Source organism: Silene latifolia, chromosome 2 (genome assembly GCF_048544455.1).
Source record: "Silene latifolia isolate original U9 population chromosome 2, ASM4854445v1, whole genome shotgun sequence".
In the NCBI taxonomy this organism is placed as follows: Eukaryota; Viridiplantae; Streptophyta; class Magnoliopsida; order Caryophyllales; family Caryophyllaceae; genus Silene; species Silene latifolia.
In genome coordinates, this window is record NC_133527.1 from 33,804,412 (window position 1) to 33,810,740 (window position 6,329).

At 34.4% G+C, this 6,329-nt stretch overlaps 1 long non-coding RNA gene across 1 annotated transcript; it reads right to left on the minus strand.

The window, feature by feature from the left end:
• Positions 1-3,760: 3,760 nt before the first annotated feature.
• On the minus strand, positions 3,761-5,744 carry LOC141629148 (uncharacterized). The gene is made up of 3 exons (XR_012537236.1): positions 4,737-5,744; positions 4,469-4,578; positions 3,761-3,829 (listed from the first exon to the last, which is right to left on the minus strand). It is a non-coding gene; the product is annotated as an uncharacterized LOC141629148 (long non-coding RNA).
• Between the last annotated feature and the right edge of the window lie 585 nt (positions 5,745-6,329).

Below are 6,329 nucleotides of genomic sequence, written 5' to 3' on the forward strand. Positions count from 1 at the left end.
TGATCTTGGCCAGGGCAGCCGCTAATTGTTGTTATGCGGTGAGTTCCACCATTTTTGTGTGTGAATATTAAATGAAAAATGATAAAGGGAATTTTATTGGTTGAAGAACTAGATGCCCCACGGTGGGCGCCAATTGTTTTAGCAGGATTTTCCTGAAAGGATCCGGCTTAATTATAGAGTAATCAGGGTATCTAGTTCTATAAGTTTGGTATGTTGTAAACGAATAATGAGGAAAGACTAGGAGAAAAGAATAGTGTTTATACTATTTTGATAAGCTGAATAAAGATTTTGTTTAAGTAAGTGAATGCTCATAAAATGACGAGAAGATAAGTAATAGAATAGTTTCACACTAATGAATAATCCTCTCTGTCAATGCTAGAATTACAATATTTATAATCATAAAAACGAACGTTGTACTGGTCTTCAACGCCCTTCCCTTTTGTCGGAGCTGTTACCGGATTAATAGGGCATATTCCCTATTAATCCGGTTGACTCGTTCCTATTTGATTGATCCTTAACTTCCTCTTCCTTTGCACGTCCAGGTTCATGGGCAATATGGTTTTATAATTAGACTTAGTCTTCCTTGAGGATAGGACACGAATATATATCTTTATATAACCGTTTTGCTTCTTCCCCAGCTTAATTTAGCCTGCTTTAATACTCTGCCAGGCTATTCTGTACTTACCATCAGGCTTCTCTTTCAGGATAAGGCAGCCTGATTGCAATAACAGCTAGAATTGTCCGGTCTTCGTCCTCTTCAGTCAGCCTTGCAAGGTCGGGCCAGGTCATGGTCAGGCCAGGCTAATCTGGGCCTAACAGATAGCATGGCTAACAATATGCACACGTACGGACTACGGAGTATACTCTTGTATAAGCATACTTTAATCAGAGAGTGATGAGAAAGATAATAGTTTAGACCGATTGATTGTGCTCATGAAATATTCAAATTCCCAAATCTTTTTGGTTATGCAAATAAGTCAGATTAAAAAAAATTACTACTGCATGTAATAACAAAGAGTAGCATAATAGATGAACAATATTAAAAAGAAAAACGCACAAACTATTATACATACAAAAAGATAAAAAGCAAAAAATAAGAAAAATATTACCAATAAATCCACTAAAAAGGAAAATCTTACCAATCATGACGGACAAATGACTTTTCATAATCTTTATGATTGCTTGATGCCTAGACCCTCCGTAACTACAACAACTGTAGAATAACAAATAAGGCATGCATTAGTATAACTAAATTATAGCAAACATACATCCTATAATACTTAGGGTGGGCATACAATCATAAAATTTGTCCTATTATACTCAATCGACATTGCAAGAATATAAAACGACAAAGAATGCAATTAAACATAAGCTAGAAAAGTGAAAGGAATAATAGGGGCAAAATACTAATATTTGCTTGCTGTGAATTATAGTCTCTTTATATAACACTACAAAGTTAGTTGGAGTCTAGTAAAACTCTTAACTTTATTATTGTTTACTATTATGATAATTGATACCTGATTTACGTTAGGTTGTGATTGTATAGCATAAGAATGTTACCTTTAATGGGATTCTCAAATGTCTTTCACTAAAGTTGGACTCTCTATAATCGCTCGAAAAAAGCTTCCTTTATTAATATAGATAGATAGATATTGATTATACCATGATTTTTTTTCCCAACAAATTTACTCCATATTTTTTAGGGCTATGCTTTTTCACATACATCTATTACAATTTTACCCTTGTCATATTTTTCATTCTCACACCCAATTAATTTTTTCTCCCTCCCCCATATCCCTTCACCACCAACACCAAATCCATTCACCACTGTCAATCTGTGCAATTTTTAATTTATTAATTGTATTAATTGTCATGTCTTATCTATGTATATCACTGGTGATCTTGAATCCAAATAATTACTACTTATACCCGTGTATGACTGTCATTTTTGGGAAAAACATGTGCAGAAGAGTTTTAATCGAAGGTAATATATGTTGCTCTACATTCTATGCATACTATTTTTTTTATTCAGAAAATTTGTTGTGCATATTAATTCTTGATGCAAACTTGTGTAGATGAGCACTAAGACTGATTCTCCAATTCATTAATGGAGTAGTGATTATTTTGCAGCAACATTACCTCTTCTTAAATCAATATCCCAATGAAAATTAATTTTGACAAACAAAAATGATTAAATCAACTTAACCCACAAAAAATTAAAGTCATTTGTTGATAAAACGAATTAATTACTAGTTCGATATAAGAATTAAAATCCATAATTGAAGATATTGGGAGGTACAAAAACCGTATATGAAAGAGTAATTCCGATTTTTTAAAGCGGGTTTTTATTGAATTATATAATGATTTTTTTCCCACCAAGACTCATACCAAAGTCACATACTTTTGGTTACCTTAGAGAAACAGAGATTTACAGAACTGTCAATACCCACAACAACAACAACATCAGAGCCTTAATCCCAAAATAATTTGGGGTCCACTGACATGAATCATCTTTTCGAACCGTCCATGGGTGAACGCACGCCTCAAAATGCGAATAAAAAAAGGGAATATGAAAAACAAAAAGGAAGAACGAAAATGTAAAGGAAAGTCAAGGTGAACTTAGGGGTTTTAAAATCGAATTCCGTCTTTCTTTTATAAAAACTTAAAATTTAAATCGAGAGAAAAGATTAAAACGATTTTTAAAAACCGAAATAGAGTTAAGGATCCGGAATGAACCAGGTAAAATCTATAAGAAAGTGGTTGGTGAAAAAGTGTAATAAAGGGGAGAAGAATAAATAAATTAATTTCTTTAAATTAAATAAAAAAACACTAAATCTGTAAAAAAACATCAAATACTAAAAATCCACATGTATCCTTTCCCTCCATTGTGCCCTCTCCGTCACCATACTCTCTTCAAGCCCCATGACTCTCATATCGTGCTCTATCACTCTCAACCATGTCTGTCTCGGTCTTCCTCTGCCTCTAGGGACCTTTTCTGTTCTCCAAGTCTCCAGCCTCCGAACTGGTGCGCCCATAGGTCTCCTTCTCCTAAACGATTTTTAGAACTGTCAATACCCACAACTTAATTAAATGAAAATACTCCCTCCAATTTCCTATTATCTTCCCTCCTTTCTTTTTCACACTAGTTTGGTTATCTTCTCTCTTTCCTTTTTTGGTAAGTTTTATTAATTCTTTATTATTTTCTCTCTCATTAAAAATCAACAACTTCCACTACTTTATTCATTCTTTATTATTTTCTCTTTCCTATAAACTTTACAACTTACACTATTATATTAATTCTTTCCATTCTTTCTTCCCCTTTCTTATTTTTTATGCCCAAAAGAAAGAGGAAGAAAATAGCAACTTGGAGGGAGTATTTGACTATATTTAGCTTATTTTTATGTTGTTGGAGTTAGATTAGCTGAGCTGAGCTCACCTCAGTCCACACTTTTATCTCTTTTATCTCGATGCATGTGAATATTATGAATTAGATTAGCTCAACTTACCTTAGTCTAAAAGAACAGGGCCTCTACAATTCATTTGACAGCTCTGAAACCTGGGTTGCAACAAGACGTCACGTCTGAGTTATAAAGTTTTTAAGGCTGTATTTGGCCACATAAATGACGCAGTTGATTGGTACCAAGATCAAGTCTCAAACCGAGACTTAGTACCATGCTTATAATAGACTACTTACAGTTCCAAGAAATAGAATTGAACATTAAGTAAGTCAGATTTACCGGATGGAATCCACTTTGAAGAAGAAATTCAAGGGCTGCATGGCAATAAAAGCCGAATCCCTCACCATCATTTCCACGTAGACGGAATTAGTCTGGAGGAGTGTGCCAGAAGAAGCAGCAACCAAGGATACCAATCAAACTCTAATACTAAAACATTTATACAGTAATGACGAAAACAGGCATACGAACAAATAAAAGACAGCAGACACTTGGTAAGGAGTTTAATAGAGAAGAATTTGGATAAAATAAGCAGACAAAGCTTACATAAAGATAAAGTGATGCCAGCATGTCTAGATTATAAGATTACAACATTTATTCCGCAAAAAAGAAAAGATTGCAACACTTATACTGGATTACCAATAATGGAGATGCAGTAACGAGATATTCCTACATCATCAAGATGAATAGTAGTTTCTACAACTATGACAAGCATTCATTATATTTAGAAACCAGAATTCATAGTTTTCTAATAAATAGCAGATGAGACATGAATATGAGATTTCCCAATGTTCATCAAGATAAACTCATATACACTTATACATGAAAGAAAACAATGTGGACCGACCAGAAACAATAGAAGTTAAGCCAGTGATGGAATTCCTAAGTATTTTAACAAAGTTTAGCATCCCAAGAGATAAAACTTCCTCAAAAGTGAAACCAAGCACCAATTCAGTGATTTCCAATGTGATGATTAGGCTGAAAACAATTTGAGGGAGCAAGATAGTGATTACCCATTTTGAGTCTCCAAAAAGTAGACATTAAGTCCTTCAACCTTCCCAGACCACAATTTTATCTCTATGTCTCTCCATGGAAAGCTCCTTTGGTAATGGAAGTACTTGACCTATTCAAATATCACATAATAATTCAAAATTTCATATACATACATCTATACTGCCTAGGTTAAATTATGTAACAACTATTAAGTATTGCGTATATGAGCTAATCTAACTCATAATATTCACAAGAATTAGTTGGAAAAAATTGGAAATTGTGGCTTACTTGATTAAGGTTCAAGCAGTCATACTTGGGTAGAACTACATAAACGTGATGGTTTAGCTCCTGAATAACGCAAGATAAACTAGTTACAACATCTCTGAGGCCACCCACCTACATCAAATCAAAAATAGATAAAAGGTAAGTCCAAAAATAACCTCATCAAGAGCATGTATGACTATGAGTAAGCCGTTACAAATATACAGACTAATCTTGGGAAGACAAAAGACTTCCCTGTAAGAATCGGAGTCCACCAAGGCACTGTTCTTAGTCTTTTTCTTTTTGCTATAGATATGTGTTCAATAAAGAACAATAAAGAGACAAACGCACATATTTACGTGGTTTATTAACGGTGTGTTAGCTACATCCATAAGGCAGAAGGAAGAGAGGTTTATTGATATGTGAGGAGTTTTCAAATTACAGATTCAGACAGTATGATAAGCATGACTGCTAGGTAGAGGCTTAGAGAGTTTATATAATACTCTCTAAGACCTAATACAGAATGACCTTATAAAGGCCCAAGACAGACCCCCGCATATTCGTTCGAAGCGGGGACTAACATAATCAAGGCACAAACCCAACAATATGTATGAACTGAAGATATCAAATTAAGATGAGGTTCCATGGTGCATGTTGTACACAGATGATATTGTGCTGATTGACCAGGCAAAAGGATGTAGTTTAAAGGAAGCTTGAACTCTGGAGACACATGTTAGAATCCTGTGGCTTTACACTAAATAGAAAGACGAAGAAATATTTAGTGGAAATTTAGTGGAAATGCAGGTAAGAAGACATGAACGATCATTCTGTGACTTTTTCTTTGGGAACTATTGTCCAAAACATTGAAGAATCGGATGGAGATGTGACACATAGAATCAAAGCAGGTTGGTTGAAGTGGAAGAGTGTCGTAGATTTATGTGATCTGAGTATACCTTATAGGTGATCGGGTAAATACTATAGCATGACAACATGGTACCTCCGTCTTCAGCGTACGCTCTTTAGTGTAAGCTTTTATTCGAGTTGTTTTTTTCAGCCTGAAAATGAAAACAATATGATCTAAAGATATATTCTTCATGATCAGCAACCATTCACTCATTTTATTACACTTTTCAAAACATGTGGAGGGAAACTTGGGAGCTGTAAAGAATCAAGTGAAACTAAGGAATAAAAACAAGTGTGCAAGTGATGAATCATATTTATATATACTTTTATGACTCTTTTTTAGTTGGTTTTGATGTAGTTTCCGTATTAAATATGTCATTTATATGCCTTTTACATTAGAATGTCAATACTGTCGCTACTTGGTGTTTAAATGTAGGAATGATGCATTTATGAGGTAAAACGAGTGAAGTTGAGCACCACGGAATTGGTATAGCAGAATGCACGAGGCATGGCATGGGAAACTAGAAGAAATGAAGATTACACGAAGAGGATCTGTGAGGATTGTGTACTCAATCGAGATAGCTTATACTCGATCGAGTGGTGTGTACTCGATCGAGTATGTGCAGGCTCGATCGAGGATCCTTATTGTTAGAGACGTTTCCGATATTTCCTAAAACACGTCTTATTTGTATTATATATTCTAAACTCGTAAGAATT